Below are 19,687 nucleotides of genomic sequence, written 5' to 3' on the forward strand. Positions count from 1 at the left end.
ATCCATTCTATTGATGGACATTTGGGCTCTTTACATACCTTGGCTATTGTTGATAGTGCTGATATGATCATTGGAGTGCCTGTACTCCTTCTAAACAGCATACCTGTATCCCTTGGATAAATACCTAATAGTGTAATTGCTGGGTTTTAGGGTAGTTCTATTTTTAATTTTTTGAGGAATCTCTATACTGTTTTCCAGAGTGGCTGCACCAGTTTGCATTCCCACCAGCAGTGCAAAAGAGATCCTCTTTTGCCACATCCTTGCCAACATCTGTTGTTGCCTGAGTTGTTAATGTGGGCCATTCTGACAGGTGTGAGGTGGTATCTCATGTGGTTTTGATTTATATTTCCCTGATGATGAGTGATGTTGAGCATTTTTCATGTGTCGTTTGGCCATCTGGATGTCTTCTTTGGAGAAGTGTCTATTCATGTCTTTTGCCCATTTCTTCATTGGATGATTTGTTTTTTGGGTGTTGAGTTTGATAAGCTCTTTATACATTTTGGCTACTAACCCTTTATCTGATACGTCATATGCAAATATCTTCTGCCATTCCGTCGGTTGCTTTTTTAGTTTTGCCAATTGTTTCCTTCACTGTGCAGAAGTTTTTTATTTTGATGAGGTCCCAGTAGTGTATTTTTGTTTTTGCTTCCCTTGCCTCCAGAGACATGTTGAGTAAGAAGTTTCTGTGGCCAAGATCAAAGAGGTTTTTTCCTGCTTTCTCCTCTAGGATTTTTATGGCTTGCTGTCTTACATTTAGGTCTTTTATCCATTTTGAGTTTATTTTTGTGTAAAGTGTAAGAAAGTGGTCCAGGTTCATTTTTCTGCATGTCACTGTCCAGCTTTCCCAGCACCACTTGCTGAAGAGACTGTCTTTATTCTTTATAGGATATTCTTTCCTGCTTTGTCAAAGATTAGTTGGCCATATGTTTGTGGGTCCATTTCCGGGTTCTCTATTCTGTTCCATTGATCTGAGTGTCTGTTCTTATGCCAGAACCGCACTGTCTTGATGATTATAGCTTTTAATACAGCTTAAAATCCATGATTGTGATGCCTCCATCTTTGGTTTTGTTTTACAAGATTGCTTTGACTATTCAGGTTTTTTTTCTGGTTCCATACAAACTTGAGGATTGTTTGTTCTAGCTCTGTGAAGAATGCTGGTGTTCTTTTGATAGGGATTGCATTGAATATGTAGATTGCTTTGGGTAGTATTGACATTTTAACAGTATTTTTCTTCCTATCCAGGAACATGGAATATTTTTTTCCATTTTTTTGTGTTTTATTCAATTTCTTTCATAAGTTTTCTGTAGTTTTCAGTGTATAGATTTTTTTTCCTCTTTGGTTAGATTTATTCCTAGGTATTTTATGGGTTTTGGTGCAATTGTAAATGGGATTGATTCCTTGATTTCTCTTTCTGTTGCTTTATTGTTGGTGAATAGGAATGCAACCGATTTCTGTGCATTGATTTTATATCCTGCAGCTTTGCTGAATTCATGGATCAGTTCTAGCATTTTCTTGGTGGAATCTTTTGGGTTTTCCATATAGAGTATCATGTCATCTGCGAACAGTGACAGTTTGACCTCCCCATGGCCAATTTGGATGCCTTTCATCTCTTTGTATTGTCTGATTGCTGAGGTTAAGACTTCCAACACTATGTTGAATAACAGTGGGAGAGTGGACATCCCTGTGTTGTTCCTGACCTTAGGGGGAAAGCTCTCAGTTTTTCCCCATTGAGGATGATATGAGCATTGGCTCTTTCATATATGGCTTTTATGATCTCGAGGTATGATCCTTCTATCCCTACTATCTTGAGGATTTTTATCAAGAAAGGATGTTGTAATTTGTCAAATGCTTTCTCTGCATCTATTGAGAGGATCATGTGGTTATTATCCTTTCTTTTATTGATATGATTAATTACATTGATTTGCAGATATTGAACTAGCCCTGCATCCCAGGTATAAATCTCCCTGGGTTGTGGTGAATAATTTTTTAATGTATTATTGGATCCGGTTGGCTAATGCCTTGTTGAGGATTTTTGCATCCATGCTCATCAGGGAAATTGGTTTGTAGTTCTGCTTTTTAGTGGGGTGTTTGTCTGGTTTTGGAATCAAGGTAATGGTGGCTTCATAGAAAGAGTTTGAAAGTTTTCCTTCCATTTCTATTTTTGGAACAGCTTCAAGACAATAGGTGTTAACTCTTCCTTAAATATTTGGTAAAATTCCCCTGGAAAGCCATCTGGCCCTGGACTCTTGTTTTTTGGGAGATTTTTGATTACTAATTCGATTTCTTTACTGGTTGTAGGTCTGATCAAATTTTCTATTTCTTCCTGTTTCAGTTATGGTAGTGTATATGTTTCTAGGAATTTGTCCATTTCTTCCAGATTGCCCATTTTATTGGCATACAATTGCTCATAATATTCTCTTATTATTGTTTGTGTTTCTGCTGTGTTGGTTGTGATCTCTCCTCTTTAATTCTTGATTTTATTTATTTTGGGTTCTTTCCTTTTTCTTTTTGATCAAACTGGCTAGGGATTTATCAATTTTTTTAATTTTTTCAAAGAACCAGCTTCTGGGTTCATTGATCTGTTCTACTATTTTTTTGTTTTTTTGTCTTTTGTTTTGATAGCATTGATTTCTGCCCTAATCTTTATTATTTCCTGTCTTCTGCTGTTCTTTTTCCAGCTTTTTAGGGTGTAAGGATAGGTTGTATATCTGAGACCTTTCTTCCTTCTTTAGGAAGGCCTGGATTGCTATATACTTCCCTCTTATGACCACCTTGCTGCATCCCAGAGGTTTTGGGCTGTGGTGTTATTATTTTCATTGGCTTCCATGTACTTTTCAATTTCCCTTTTAACTTCCTGGTTAGCCCATTCATTCTTTAGTAGGATGTTCTTTAGTATCCAAGAATTTGTTATCTTTCCATATTTTTTCTTGTGGCTGCTTTCAAGTTTCAGAGCGTTGTGGTCTGAAAATATGCAGGGTGTGATCTCAATATTTTTGTACTTGGTGAGGGCTGATTTGTGTCCCAGTATGTAATCTGTTCTGGAGAACGTTCAATTTGCAGTGGAGACGAATGTATATTCCACTGCTTTAGGATGAAATGTTCTGAATATATCTGTTAAGTCCATCTGGTCCAGGGTGTCATTCAAAGCCATTGTTTCCTTGTTAATTTTCTGCTTGCATGATTTGTCCATTGTTGTACGTGTGGTGTGGAAGTCCCCTACTATTATGGTATTATTATCAATGAATTCCTTTATGTTTGTAATTAATCGATTTATATATTTTGGTTCTACCACATTGAGGGCATAAATTTTTACATCATTAGGTCTTCTTGGTGGATAGACCCCTTAATTATGATATAATGCCCTCCTTCATCTCTTGTTACAGTCTTTATTTTAAAGTCTGATTGTCTAATGTAAGTATGGCTACTCCAGCCCTCTTTTGTCGACCATTAGCATGATAGATGGTTCTCCATCCCCTTACTTTCAATCTGAAGGTATCTTTAGGTCTAAAGTGGGTCTCTTTTAAACAGCATATAGATGGGTCTTGTTTTCTTATCCATTCTGTTACCCAATGTCTTTTGATTGCACCATTTAGTCCATTGAAGTTTAGAGTGAGTACTGAAAGATATGAATTTATTGCCATTATGTCGATTGCAGAGTTAGAGTTTCTCGTGGTGTTCTCTGGTCCTTTCTAGTCTTTGTTGTTTTTGGTCTCTCTTTTTTTTTTTTTTTTCCTTTTTCGTCTTTTCTCCCCTCAGAGAGTCCCCCTTTAAATTTCTTGCAGGGCTGGTTTAGTGGTCACAAACTCCTTTAATTTTTGTTTGTGTGGGAAACTTTTAATCTCTCCTTCTATTTTGAATGACAGCCTTGCTGGATAAAGAATTCTTGGCTGCATATTTTTCTAATTCAGCACATTGAATATATCCTGCCACTCCTTTCTGGCCTGCCAAGTTTCTGTGGATAGGTCTGCTGCAAGCCTGATCTGTCTTCCCTTGTAGGTTAGAGACTTTTTTCCCTTGCTGCTTTCATGATTCTCTCCTTGCCTGAGTATTTGGTGAATTTGATTATGATATGCCTTGTTGATGGTCATTTTTTGTTGAATTTTATGGGAGTCCTCTGTGCTTCCTGGATTTTGATGTCTGTGTCTTTCCCCAGGTTAGGAAAGTTTTCTGCTATGGTTTGCTCACATCTACCCTTTTTTTCTGTCTTCATCTTTTGGGACCCCTATGATTTTGAGGTTGTTTCTTTTTAATGAATCACTGGTTTCTCTAATTCTTAAATAGTGCTCTTTTGCCTTAGTCTCCCTCTTTTTTTCTGTTTCATTATTCTCTATCAGTTTGTCCTCTATGTCGCTGATTTGTGCTCTGACTCATCCATCTTTGCCTCCATGGCATCCATTCGATATTGCAGCTCAGTTATAGCTTTTTTTATTTAATCCTGAGTAGCTTTCATTTTTTTTATCTCCACAGAAAGGGACTGGATTTTAATTTGTTTTTGACCCCAGCTAGTATTCTTATTATCGTGATTCCATATCTGGTTCAGACATCTTGCTTGTATCTGTTTTGATTAAGTCCTTGGTTGTTGTTTCTTCCTGCTCTTTCTTTTGGGGTGAATTCTTTTGTTTCATCATTTTGAAGGAAGAAAAGGAATTAATAAGGTAAAAAAAAAAACCTAAAATTAAAAAATTAAAAACAACACACACACACCCAAATCAAATAAATGATGCTAGATCCTAGGTGTGTTTTAGTCTAGTTATTGAAAGGTGCTTGATAGATTAGAGAAAAAATAAAAAGAAAAAAGAAAAATAAGAAATAAATAAAAAGGAAAACATTTGAAAATATGAGAAAATGAATACAATGAAATAGAATAAAATTAAATGATGGAAGTAAAATAGATTTTGAAAAATGTTCTAAAAAGAAAAAAATATATAGTAGAGAAAAATAAAGGAAAATATTTTTAATAAAAATTGAAAATAAAAATAATTTTTTTTCTCTTTCTGTATTGAAGAAAAAGAAAAGAAACGAAAAAGAAAGAAAAAAAGAAAGAAAATTGATTAGATCGACCAGCAAACAGCCTGAAAAAGGATTGAAATTACATCCTTTTCGCCTAGAAGTCAAGCTATGAAGCACTTTATAGTCTGTAAACAAGCTGCAGGAGTGATCGGTGCTCCTGAAGAGCTAGGTTGGCCCCATTGGGTGGGGCTTAGTGTCATGGCTCCTTTCTCCACTAGATGGCGCTGCTTAGCTTACTAGAGTGGATTGTTGTGGTGCTTGCAGGTGTGTATGCACATGTGCCAGAGTTGAGAAAATGGCGTCACCCAGCTATCCAGTCTGTAGTATCCGGATTCTGTGCTCTCCCCAACCAGCAAATATGCACCCATCCTTTGTCTCCAGCCTCCGTCCACTCCCTGCTTTTACATTGTGACCAAGACGTGGGGTTGCCAGGCAGCACCTCCCTCCTGAGTTTTATATCAGATGCGGCTGTGTTTCCCGACCCCTCACTTCTGAGGGACTGCGGCTTTGACCCGCTGAGATCCTGTGGGTCTCACTGAGCAACGGCCAGGTGCAGGCTGCACCCAGAAATGTTTGTGGGACCATGCTGCTGCCGATGCCCAGAGACTGCGGCTGAGTGCCAGCCTGCCCCAGAAAAAGTTTGCGTGATCATGTAGCAGCAGCGTTTCAGGGATTTTGGAAAATCACAACATACATCTGGCACCAGGCTTCACCTTTAAGGACCTTGTTTCAGCACCCGCAAATGTGGTTGTTCTCTGGGGTTCACTGGGACCAGGTGGATACACAGCTTCTACCAAATGCATTTCAGCAGTGGAACTGCTTCTCTCGTGTGGCCCGAGGACCTTCTGGACCCCATTCTGCTCCCGGGGATTCACCCTTCTCACCAGAGCACTGCCAGGTATTGAGCTGTGGTGTTTCAGACTCTGTGCTCCCCGTTTATAGAATCTTAATGGAATTGAAACCCTTTCCTTCCTCCTTTCTCCCTTTCTAGTTCAGTCCCTGCAGCTGTTTCCACTTTTCCATTTTCTCTCCAGCTGCTTTTTTTTTTGGGGGGGGTGCTTCTCTCGTACTCTCTTCCCATCTCAGTCCTCTCTCTGCAAGCAAAAATAGCTCCCTGCCTTCTGCTGCTTCTTGCTCCCCCAGTTCACCTCTCCTCACTGCGTACCTGCCGAGTTCTGTGGTTCAGGTTGTGCAGATTGTTGTGCTAATCCTCACATCAGTTCTCTAGGTAGGCAGGATGGTTTAGTGTTGGTCTGGCTGTATTTCATGGACACGAGACACACAAACAACTTCCATGCTGTTCTGCTACCTTGGCTCCTCCCCCCATCTATAAATTTTTAATACATGCTTTGAAATGTATTTGAAACAGAGGATGGTGACTTTTATTTATAGCCAACTTACATGCTGCACCATTGTCTAGCAGACTATCACCGGTCTTAGGGATATTAAGTTCTGTCCCACTCTAGTATATAATATTAACATTTTGAGAAGAGTAAATTTAGATTATGAAGTCTCTGGATAAAGATGTCATGCTCCCCTGAATTTTCTTCTCATAAACACAGAACAGGAGGGATTTTCAAAATTTTCATTTAGCATATATAAAAATATGCCTTCATAAAAATTTCCAAATTTATAAGGATTTCATTTAGGATGATCAGGCTTTGTGTTTTCCACAGAGGAATAAGAATTCTCCCTAAGAATACCAAAGTTAGAATTCCTAAATCTTCCTTTGCTAGGGAGGCATTTTCGGCAAACCATGCCTCTGAGAGTTGTTGAATACCAAGCATTTCCAAAACACATGGTAGTGATTTCTAGATTAACATGTTAATTGAAGCTTGGGAAAGCAGTATAATTAATGAGCTCTTTAATTATGTAGGCTTCTTTAAAAAATTATCCATTTGTTCTTGGCCTCAACATGCAGTAAATACACAATAAATTAATTGGATTGCATGGATTTTTTTTGTGGACAGAGTAGGAATGTGATAGTTCCAAAAGCTTCCTGAAAATCTTAGAACCATGAGAATGTAGTGATAAATATATCATTGTAGTCGTATAAAACGCACAATGTTTTTATGATAATTATTCGTATATTTTTGTGTTATTGGGTATTTTTTTTCTTTTTGGAATAAATACATCATTATGCAATGCCAGAAGAAAGTAGATAGATATTTTTATGGGAAATAAATGCTATAGTTTCTTTTCTTTTTCTTTCTTTTTTTCCTTAATTACACTTATTTCTGTATCATTCTTCAAGATTTACATTCAAAGCTAAATCAGCAATTTTAGCATAAGGAATATAAAATTTTAATATGATATTAAGACCATTTACCTGGATATAAATGGGTCATAACTTTTAATGTGGCTTTTGGTGTAGTAGTTTTCCCATTACGTTTCTATGTAAGAATCTCATCTTATCAAGTGGAATTTTTCCATTCCATAGCATAGGTGATGAAAGCCATGAAATCAGTGACCTTATCATTTAAGAAACTGGGACAGCATTCCCTGATTACCTGGGAAATAGCAAAAAGGTGGGTTTTTTTTTATTTTTAGATACAATTTATATTATTTCACCCAGAAAATAAATTCTGAATAGATATCCCACAGTTGGTTTTGCTCTTAAAGGCATGTGTGTCACTTTATGTGTTCATGTATCTTCCTTCCCCAAATACTTTGTACAGATATAAGAAACAGTGACTTAGGGAAATACATCTCTGTATATGCTATCATGTTGTTTGTTCACTGCAGATACATTAATATTGACAAGGGAGGAAGAATACGTTTGGTCTAAGTAGGGATGAAAAAGGTGGCAATACACACATGGCTTCTGGCTGGAGCAGAGTTACCATGAGCCTCAGCCTGTGAGATGATGAAATGTTCACAGAGGACGCGACTGCAGCAGCCTGTGGTGTATGTTTCCTTGGTAGAAGGTCACTCAGTCCCTAACTGTGCCCCAGAAGAGAGGAAACACACCCCTAAACCATTTCTGGTTCGTCTTCCTTTCATACATCCATATACATTTTCTTTTATTCTGTTGGGTTAATTTTCAAGGGTGAACTGCTAAAGCCACTGAAATTTGCAAGGATGTTAAAAGATGTAGATTCCAATAAATAATTATAGTGCCTCCTGAGTATCAGTGTAAATGCTTCCTTATCACCTTAAATTATGACAATAGAAGGTGAATCTGGTTAGCAAACCTGGAGAAATAAATATTTAAAGAAAATGAAAACTCAGTTTAGGCTTAAGAAATATTTTTCAAACCTTCATTTTCAGACTCAGAAATCTTTGTGGCTGTGAATTCCTTGTGGAAATTCACTATGTGTCACACAACAGGGCATGTGGGGGGAGCCCACCCAACACTCTTGTTCCCTCATGAGGCTATTTTGTATGTCTATAGTATCCAAGGACTCTGCTACACAATTTAAAAAGCAATGGCTTATAACGTTAAATTTTTATTAAATACCAGTTTTGACAATGACCGTGATGATGATTCAATCTTTGTAACACAAGTAACAATTTTGTTTAAATTTAACAGATGTTATTGATTACTTACTATGTTTTAGTCATGTTGCTGTGGGCATAAGAGTATCCTTTAGTTTTAACATATTTTTACAAAAGTTTACATTTTATGGAATTTTCCTGCTATAGAAGCTTTTAATTACACTTCTTGGTTTACTCCTTGAGAACAGTTAGTTGTTTCATCTGTTATTTTTCTTGTAATTTTTGTGTTGGCTTCTAAATGAGATGACAATAGTCTTAGCTCAGGCTGCTATAACAAATTATCAGACACTGGGTGGTTTAAGCAACAAATTTTTATTTCTCACAGTTCTGGAAGCTTGAAGTTTGAGATGATGGGGCCAGCATAGTTGGGTTCTTGGTGAGTGCCCTCTTCCTGGTCTACAGCTGGCTGTCTTAATTGCTGTGTCCTCAGATGGTAGACAGAGAACTAGCTAGCTCTCTAGCCTCTTCTTTAAGAGAGCCTTGATCCCATTCACCAAGGTTCCATCTTCATGACCTAATTATCTCTCAAAGATCCTGCCTCCAAATAAATGCCATTTATTTCTCACTTTGGGATTAGGGTTTTAATGTATGAATTGTGGCAGGACACAAACATTCAATTCATTGCAATAATATTTTGTGTACCTTGAATAAATTGAATGATTAACTGGATGCAGACAGGAGAAGAAAAGGTCTACACAACACTGATGTGTGCAAATATTCCCCAAATTTACCTACATATGGAAATACAATCTCTTCAGTAGCCTGTTAATTAGTGGTGTGAACTCTGGTGTTAGAAGATTAAGAGTTCAGGTCTCAGCTATAAGATGTACTTTGAGTTCCTAGGTTCACTCTCTTCCTAGTTTTAACAACTCAGTAGGCATACCCAACTACCCATTGCTCAGGCCTCAGTTTCCAGTAGCATCCTTAATTACTCTTCCTTGTGCTTCCCCCTCCATGTGCCATCCTTCTGACAGAGTCCAAAACATATCTTCATTGCCCATCTTCATTTCTGCCACTGTCATCCAAGACTTGAGCACATTTCTCTGCATCTCTTTTTCCATTTTGCATTTGCACCCTTGCTCTTGTACTATCTGTTCTTTATAATGCAGCGATTTTTTTTAGGTTTTTAATTATTATTTATTTATTTATTTATTTATTTGAGAGAGAGAGTGCTTGCGCATGAGCAGGGGAGGGGAAGAGAGAGTGAGAGAATCCTAAGCACACGGAGCCCGACCTAGGGCTCAAACTCACAAATTGTGAGATCTTCACCTGAGCTGAAATCAAGAGTCAGATGCTTAACTGATTAACCCAGGTGCCACTATAATGCAGTGATTTTTAAAAGTCATGTGTCACAAGCACTCTATAGCATCCTTTAACTTTTACAATTCACATGAAATCTGAGCCTTTACCTCAATGACTGGTCTGTTGCTCTGTTCTCTTGTCATTCCTTTCTTCCTCTAAGCCAAACTGGCCTTTCTTCCCACACAGTCCCTCCTCACGACCTTTTCATTTGCTCTTTTCTCCCTGCAAAGTGAAATTTCTCTTCATCTCTGCAGGTCTTACTTTGTCTAGTCAATCACATACCACTTAAAAGGCCACTTTCTCAAAGAAATCTAACTCTTTGGTCAATTAGGTTAATTGCATATTTTGATTCTTTGTATAGTACTTGCACTATGACTTTGTTCAATTAACCTTGTTAAGTAGAGCCCCAGGGTGCCAGAGGGGGAGGCCACAGTTCAACAAAAGACCACAAGAGATATTGAGATAGAGAGGTTTATTACTCACAAGTCCTGGAGGAAGTTACCTCAAGGGGCCATGCAGGGACATCAAGGCAAGGTGCAGGCAGAGAGAGGCAGGTCCTGGGGCACATGTGTTTATTAGCATCCTGGATGCAATGTTTTGGGGGTCCTGGGCTAAGGCCAGATTGGTCAACTCAAACCAAAAACAGTAGGGTTTTGGTAAGCTCTGTGGGGGTCTTATCTAAGCAGCCCACAAGTGGAAAGCCCTGGGAGGCAGGGGAAACTTTTTATCATGAGGGCCATTGGGGAAGTCACATTAGAAATTTACATTTACTTGTGACTATGCACTGTTATCTAGAACAAGTGTTGCATGAGGGGGCTAGTGTTGTTTTAAAGGTTCTGCAAGCCAAAAGAAATGGATGTTGAGTAATAATAGTACCATGTGTCGCGACTGGCGAGACAAACACAGAGGTCAGGGTCCTGAGGGTAGGGGAATGCAAGAAAAAAGAGAGAAGAGAAAGTTTGGGAACAGGAGGGTCCCCTGGGCTGATGGCCCAAGTGATGACTTTATAGTTGCTGTACACAGTCTTTTATATCCAGACTCTTATGGGTCAGGCCATTCTAAGAATAAACAGGTTTCACATAATCGCTGCCCACCAAAACATTTAGTTCTGTGTTTCTTGTGCATTTTCTAGACGGGTCACAAGACCTTATTGATAAGATTGCTAGCAAAACACAATTCCCATGTTTGTTTCTATCTGACTCGGGGTAGAAAAAGGGAGGTAGCATTACTGCCAACACCTGCAGACCACAGGCTTCAGGAATTAACTTTCTCAACCTTGACAAGGCTTTTGTATGCCCTTGAAAGTGGGGGAATGGGAGGGGGAACCACCGGGTTGGCTTGAGTCAACAGGGAACGTTGCTCGACCCGGTCTCAGCCTGGCACCGGGGCCCGGCCCCCCACAACCATGGAGTAGTTTAGCTAAACTCTACATCTTGTCTTTTTTGTTATTTCATTTTCTTGGCTTGCATATTTGCTTATTTATATTGTTTGTCCTCCCCTACTAAAAAATAAACTCCATGCAAGAAAGTTACAAATCTTAATCATTGCAAAATCTCTAGTCCTCTAAAAAGAGCAAATAGTAGTCTCTCAATTATTATTTACTATGAAAAGAAAGAAATCCTTACATATAAAAGGCCATCATAATGTACTCATACTTTTAGGGATATTATTAGTATTATATGATAGCCATAGAGAGTTTAGCAAAATCTGGCAAGTGTTAGGAGCTCAGGAAATGTTAACATTGTTATTGTGTCATTATTCAATAGACCAAGAGAGCGAGGCCTAGTTAGCCCCTGACTGGAACCAGTTTTCTCTAGGTTAGTCCTTTCTAAAATGACCTGATGGCTATATAGAATTTCTAATGCTCTGAAAAACCAGGTTCTGTACACCATTTACATCTTTAACAAAGATCTTAATCTCAGTGGTCCCTCAAATTTCAGTGGAAATTTCATAGTATTTTGTAATATTTCAAAGGGCTTGTGTCTCTGTTACTTTGTCTTGTTTCACAAACCCCCAATTCCATTTCTTGAGTCAATGAAGAAATAGATGGCCATAAGTTTAAAGTGATTTGCTTTATCATCCTGTTTTCTTCTCAATGTTTAAAAATCAGTTTTCTAGGACTCTGTTTCTTAAGGTCATGGCTCTTTGAATTCCATCACTCTTGATCAGTGGAGCTAACTATTTCTTTACTTTTGATTGCATTTTGAGTTAATGGCTCCAGGAGATAGTTGTTGAACAGTCCATAATATATGCCTGCTAATCATTTTACTGAGCTCTGAGCACAGTTCCTAATGTCAGGACTTTTAAGGATATGGGGTTAGTGGGTGGGTGTGGTCATAATTTACCAAATAAATATAAAATTGAGTCCTTGTTCTTAAGAAGCTGAAAACAATTAGGTTAAACAAGGCTGATATCCACAAGGAAGTAAACACTGTGAGATCAAGGAACATCTCCGCAGAATACTAATATCCTTTGTGGTAAAGAAGATATGCTATGAAGAAAAAAACATGCTTAATATAGTTTAGGAAAGTGTCACTTAGGAATATATAAAAACTGTTAGTCTGATGTCCTTAAGTTTCAAAAGTAGCATAACGTAGCCATATCTATGCGAATGTCAAGTGATCAGGCATCTTAGTAAAGTGAAGCAGTGCTGAATTTCATGTTCATGTTCCTATCAGAAAGCTTTACTAAAAATGTCTCATTCTGAACATTTTGTTCCTCATATTTGGTTCCCCAAATGCTGGTAAGGTGATGACTATTGCATCTGTAGTCCAGTCCTTTATGACAGATGATCATATTTTTAAACTACAGAAAGCACATTTTAATCACAAATCACTCAAATATGCATTTTGTACATGCACATAAAGCAGATTCTGACTCTGTTATTGAAACCCTAAAATATGTATTTCATAACGAATATTGCATCTTACCAAAAGCTCATTTTTTTATTGGAGATTGAGCAGGAGTGTGGACTGTTTGAAGTTGAAATAAAACCGCTAGATGGTGCTCTGTATCACAAATAACAGAGAAATGTCAGGCTCTCTTAAAGAAAATGAACCTAGTGTCACCAAGGCAACCTGAGTAGCTTGGTCTAGTTGCTTTTCCTCATGCTCCCCCTTTTTTTTTTTCCCCGTCTACCCCTTCTATCCAAAGAACTGCTTTTCCTTTTTTATGCACATGAATTTACATTACGTCTATGGGGAGGGGGGGAGGCGGAATGGGGAAAAGAAAAAAAAATACCATTTTGGAGTAACCAGTATGTGCTAGTTACTTTGAGGGTAATACAATGGAAGTTCTATGCATGGTCTGAAGTAGCTTACACACTCACTTAGGATACAAATCATAAAGGAAAAAAAATATTACAGAACCATGAAATATCCTGATTAATACTACATATGAGCTATGTTAAGTACAGTTTGACCAAGAAGGGACATTATCATGAGTTAGAAGATAATCTAGATGGGCCACTAATAAATGGGTTACAGGGGACAATTTATTTTTGCTCCCTAGTGTTAATTTTGTCAGATGTTTGGGTTAAACTAAGTGATCCCTGTGAGTCCATGCAAGGTGATATGATAGTTCTCATCTCTAGAATTCTAGGGTTGCATGAAAGGTTATGTTAGGCCACAGTAGTCAGAAAAGCTGTGTAAATGAATAGGAAGTCATAATGCATATTTGAAAAGGCAAAGTCTGAAGAAGAGACTTAGGAGAGGAATCTGATATTCACTACCACCCAGACATGTACAGACCTGAAATGTGTTTATTTCAGGTGCTTCCATAGGAAATTCACTGTGTACACTTGGAGATTCATGGTCCCTCCCAAGTAATTGAAGAGGAAGCATGGCCTTAAACACATAAAGGTTTAGATTGTAATAAACATAACCGTCAGTTAGCCCCTGACTGGAACCAGTTTTCTCTAGGTTAGTTCTTTCTAAAATGACCTGATGGCTATATAGAATTTCTAATGCTCTGAAAAACCAGGTTCTGTACACCATTTACATCTTTAACAAAGATCTTAATCTCAGTGGTCCCTCAAATTTCAGTGGAAATTTCATAGTATTTTGTAATATTTCAAAGGGCTTGTGTCTCTGTTACTTTGTCTTGTTTCACAAACCCCTGATTCCATTTCTTGAGTCAATGAAGAAATAGATGGCCATAAGTAATAAAATGAAAACATAAAGGTTTAGATTGACTTTCCACCAAGTTCTTTGAAATTATGGTGTCTGCTAAAGTAAAATGACAAAAGAATAACAATGGCATATATTCATGCAAAAAAATGGTGTAACTCATTTTTATCAATGTAGCTTCTGAGGACACCCTGCATCATCACCTGTGGTGTTTATTAAAACTGTATCTTCTTGGGCTATACTCAAAACCTACTAAATTAGAATCTCTTGGTGAGTTTTGAAAATTCTCGTTTTTGACAAGGTCCTTAGAAGATTCTGAGGGGCAACATGAGTTGAGAACACCTGCTATTACCTACAAAAGGGCATTAATAATTTGAATAAATAATGTACAATGGACAGGAGGAGTGTCTGAAAATAGTATTCTGTCTCTTTCTAAAGAGGAGAGAAAGCCTGGAAAAGACTATCCACTGAGACAATGAAACAAAGGACTTATAGTTCATTTGTTTCTCTAGGTCATTAAGTTTCAAAAAAAACTAGCATTGTCTTAAAGTTTCTTTATTTATTTTGAAAGAGAGGGAGAACGAGTACGCATGTGCGCACATGAGCAGGGGAGAGGTAAAAAGACAGGGAAAGAATCTCAAGCAGTACATTTTTCCTCCTTCAGTAATTCACTTAAATATCTATTAACTAGTACCCTATGTAGGATACAATATTGTTTTGGGCCACATACAAGAGGATGGGAATTTAAACAAATGTTTTAAAAGTACAAAGGGCATTAATTTAGAGCTCTCCCTTGACTCAACTCTGAGTTTCCTATCACACTTACAATAGACCTCACCGTGGAGTCACCAGTAATGGGCCCTGCTTTAAAAATACCTGGGAGAATTTTTTTTAAATGTTTCTAGTTCTATTTAGTTCTGTAATATTATGATGCTCTTATCAATTTATATGTCATTAGCTATTAAAAACAAAGTGTAATTACTAGATAATGAAAAAGTAAAATTTCTGGGGAAATGTTACCATATAGTAAGGGAGATATAACTGGCCAAATATTTGGAAAAGTGCGATTTTCACCGACAGTAATTAAAAATATTCTTCTTGAGTGGGTAGATTTATGACTATATGTTAAATAAATCCTGAGGGAATTGGTGGTTGTAACCCTTATTAAGCTTGTGCCTCAGGAGAGATATTTTCCAAATTATTCCATGAGGCTAACATTATTTTGATACCAAAACCTGTCAAAGATTATGAGAATACTTTAGTAAATCCATGAACACAGATGCAAAAATTCTAATAAAATTTTAGCAAATTAAATTAAACAAAAGATAAAAAAGATTAATACATGGAGGCCAATGGGATTTGTCCTGGGAAAGCAAGGTTGTTGTAACACTTGAAAAATCAATGTAAATTGCTATGTCAAAATACCAAAAAAGAAAAATCATGATTAACTCAGTAGAATTAAAAAGCACTTGACCAAATAAAACACACATTCTTGAAAAAAATTGTGAACAAATTAAGGATAAAAAGCATCTTGATAAAGAACATCTACAAAAATCCTAGAACTAACATCTCACTTAGTAAAAACAGGAATGCTTTCTTCCCAAGATTAGAAAAGAGACAAAGATGTCTGATTGCACCATTTACTTTAAACACTATACTAAAGTTTTTGTCCAGTACAAGGTGGGGGTGGGGGGTGGGGGGGGAAGGAATCAATTTTGGAAAGCAAGACACAAAGTTATGTTTTTCTGGTTTTTTTTCTTCCCATATATTCATCTCTATATAAAAGCAATTTTCAAAAAAAACAACTAAAACTGTTCAGTAAGTTTCTTAGCAAGTTTTCAATATCAGTATACAAAAATCAAATATATTTCTGTATGCTAGCAGGGAATAATGAGAAAATGAAACAAAAACACATTTAAAATAGCATCAGAAAATGAAATAGAGCTAAATCTACAAAAAAAATAAAACAACTATATCCTGAATATTATAAAGAATTGCCGAAAGAATTAAAGTTCTTAACTGATGGAATGATACACCATTTTTATAAGTCACAAGACTTCCACCAGATCCCTGGAGATCTAGTAGCAATGTGACTACAGTTAACCATACTGTGAACTTCATTTTTAAATAAGCTTTTATTTTATTTTATTTTTTATTTTTTTTTAACATTTATTTATTTTTGAGACAGAGAGAGACAGAGCATGAACGGGGGAGGGTCAGAGAGAGAGGGAGACACAGAATCTGAAACAGGCTCCAGGCTCCGAGCTGTCAGCACAGAGCCCGACGTGGGGCTCGAACCCACGGACAGTGAGATCGTGACCTGAGCCGAAGTCGGACACTTAACCGACTGAGCCACCCAGGCGCCCCAAGCTTTTATTTTAGAATGGGTTTAGAATGATTATAAAAATTGAGAAGTTAATACCAACTTATAATATATCCTACACTCAGATATCCTTCTTGTTAACATGTTATTAATAAATATGTCAGATCTAATGAACCAGTATTGATAAATTATTATTAACTAAAATCCGTACACTTTTCAGGTTTCCTTAGTTTTTACTTAGTAACCATTTTAAATGAGAATTCCACCTAGGATGTCACGTTATCTTTAGTAGTTATGTCTATCTCCTTAGTCTCCTCTAGACTGTTACAGTTCTCAGACTTTCCTTGTTTTGGATGACATTGGCAGTTTTAAAGAGTATGGCCAGGTATTGTAGAATGGCCTTCATTCGGGATTCATTTATGTTTTTCTATGATTAGGCCAAGTTTATGTGTTTTTATGAGAAAGACCACAGAGGGAAAGTGCTATTTTGGTCATATCATAAGAAGAGTACATGCTAACGACATGCTTTATCACTGTTGACGTTAGCATTACCTGGCTAAGATAATGTATACCTTGTTTCTCCAATGTAAATTTACTCAGCTCCTGCCTCTTTACTGTAATCTTTGAAAGTGTACAGTCTACATTTAAGGAATAAGGAGTTATGTTCCACCTTCTTCAGGGTTGAGTATCTGCATAAATTATTTAGAATTCTCTGCAAAGGTCTGTTCTCCCCACTTATTTGTTTATCCAGTCGTTTATATCTGTTTAGACTCAGGGATATATATTCTACACACTAGGTTATAATCTAATACCATTTTATTAATTTGGTTCAGATTTTTTTGGCTTTGGCTACTGGGAAGTCTTTCATTTGGCTCCTGCCTCTTTTGACACACCCCCATTATTTCAGGGTTTGTTTTTGGCACTTCCATGTTTTATGCTATTATAAGATGTTTAGGCTTTATCTTATGTATTTCCTATCCCAGTCCTAGACTCAGCAATTTCTCCAAAAGACCTTGGTTTCTTTTATTGGAGAATAGTATTCAAAACCAAGATATGTGTATCTTGTGTATCATTGCTTCCATGCATTTCAGCTCACAGAGCAAAGAAATATGTGTGTATATGAACCCGTGTGCATCTGTATTTCTGCATGTACTCATTTGTATCTACGTTAAGCTAAATATGAGTTCATACTGATGTTTCCAACTCTACCAGTACCATATGAAGCATTCTTTCCTTTTTCCCTCACATGTCTTTAACCTCCCATTACAGTGGGAACCTGGCTCCTATCATCCTCTTAAACATTAATTTTCAGTTTATGTACATGTATAGCGCTTTCCAAATTGTTAAACTGTAATGCAGAGGACACAACTTTACAAATTGGAGGACATTGTTTTTATACAGTTCCTTTGGCTTTGGTCTTGCAGTCACCAATTACTTCCAAAATTCCTTGCACCAGGAACTTCCTTTTCCCCATATCCCTTTGGTGAGGCTATTTATAGATTTGTCATATTGTTAGATTGTGTTGTCAAAGTCCGAATTTCATCCTGAGACTTTCCAACCTCCTGAAGGATTTTTAAGATTTACATAATTAAGGTTCACTTCTTTATGTGGTAAAGTTCCATGGGTTTTCACAAATGCATGGTGTCATGTATCCATCATTAGGGTAGCATAGAGAATCATTTTGCCACTCTAAAAAGTCCCCTTTCATCTATTCAACCTCCTTTTTCTCAAAACCCCTGGTAAAAATTATTTGCTTTCACTATAGTTTTACCTTTTCTAGGATATCATACAAGTGGAATTATACAATATATAGTCTTTAACTTCATTCACTTAGCAATATGCATTTATCTATGTTTCTGCATAGCTTGATAGCTCATTAACTTTAATATTAAATAATACTTCATTGTTTCTATTTTCATTCACCTATTGTATGACATCTTTGTTTCTAATTTTGGGTGATTATGAATCATATTACATATATATTTTTATAATGCATATTTTTCTGTCAACTTAAATTTTCAAAAACTTGGATAAATATCTGACAGTGCAATTGTTGGATTATATGTTAAGATTATGTTTATCCTAAGAAACTACCAAACTGTTTTCCAGAGTGGCCATGCCATTTTGTATTTCAACTAGCAATGAATGAGAATTCCCATTACTCATCAGTACTTGCTATTGTTCTTTTTTTGGATTTTAGTCACACTAATAGGTATGTAGTTGTCTTCCTAATATCTTTAATTTGAAATTTCCTAATGAAAAAGAATGGGGACAAGTTTTTTTTGAACCTTAAAACACACAATTTATTTTGGGTCTGCTAACAGTAGGAATGATGATTGGGGTGAGTGCCATGCTTAATTGGTTCTTTTCTCGTATCCCTCTCTTTATCTTAAATTATCTTGCATTATTCTACACTTTATTTATTTTTACAGGAGTAAAATTTAATAATTTATCACTTATATGTAACACCCAGTGCTCATCAACAAGTGCCCTTCTTAATGCCCTTCACCCATTTAGCCCATCCCCATCTCCCTCCATCAACCCTCAGTTTATTCTCATCATTGAAGGTCTCTTATGATTTGCTTCCCTCTCTCTCGTTTTGTTTTTTCATTTTTCCTTCCCACATGTTCATCTGAGGGGAACATCTTTTCATATGCTTATTTGCCATCTATGTATCTTTTTTGTTGAAATGTCTTTTCAGATCTCTTGCCCATTTTTTTCAGTTAAGTTTTTTGTTATTGTTGAATTTTAAGAGTTCTTTGCATATTTTGGATACAAATCATACATGTGATTTGCACATATTTTTTCCAAGCTTGTAGCTTGTCTTCATTCTCTTAACAGTGTCTTTTGTATAATAATTTCTTTTTAAAATTTTCATAAAGTTCAACTTGTCAATTTTTTTTTTCATAGATCAAGATCTGGCTAGGAGTCAGGCTGTCTTTAATGTTCATTTTAGTTATAGATACCAGAGTCTTCAAATTGCTCGAATATGCTTGTTTTGGCAATTCTCCTTGTCGTTGAGACTTTGCTCTGTACTGTTACTCAAAGAGAGTACATATCTTCCAACTCTTTCATTTGTAATACACCATTATTATACTGGAGACTTGGCACAATGGCAGGATGTGAGGTTGAACATTCTAAAGTATTCTGATTTAGTCTCTGATTTAGTGACTATGTCTTGGGGCTTTAGCCTTCACAAGTGTTTTTGTTACTCCTCTTGTGATATATAACTATATATAACTTTTTTCTCCTGTCATGTGCCAAATGTGTGTGTGTGTGTGTGTGTGTGTGTGTGTGTGTTTGAAGTTCTCTGTTATAGTTTGTTGTTTGTTTGTTTTGTTTTGTTTTGTTTTTTAATCCTCTTAAGTAAAACAGGAAGTCTGGAGGGGTTGGAGAGTGGAGGAATTATCATCCTATGCCTGGCATA

At 36.7% G+C, this 19,687-nt stretch overlaps 1 long non-coding RNA gene across 1 annotated transcript in view; it reads left to right on the forward strand.

The window, feature by feature from the left end:
- The window catches only part of LOC128778356 (uncharacterized), a 31,206-nt gene extending 25,268 nt beyond the window's left edge, over positions 1-5,938 (forward strand). The window contains exon 3 of the long non-coding RNA XR_008423955.1: positions 5,006-5,938. This is a non-coding gene — a long non-coding RNA (uncharacterized LOC128778356). The remainder of the gene's footprint in view (positions 1-5,005) is intronic.
- The last annotated feature ends 13,749 nt before the right edge of the window (positions 5,939-19,687 follow it).

The sequence above is a fragment of the Panthera pardus genome, unplaced genomic scaffold (genome assembly GCF_024362965.1).
Source record: "Panthera pardus isolate Hobbes unplaced genomic scaffold, ASM2436296v1 HiC_scaffold_2, whole genome shotgun sequence".
Taxonomy (NCBI): Eukaryota; Metazoa; Chordata; class Mammalia; order Carnivora; family Felidae; genus Panthera; species Panthera pardus.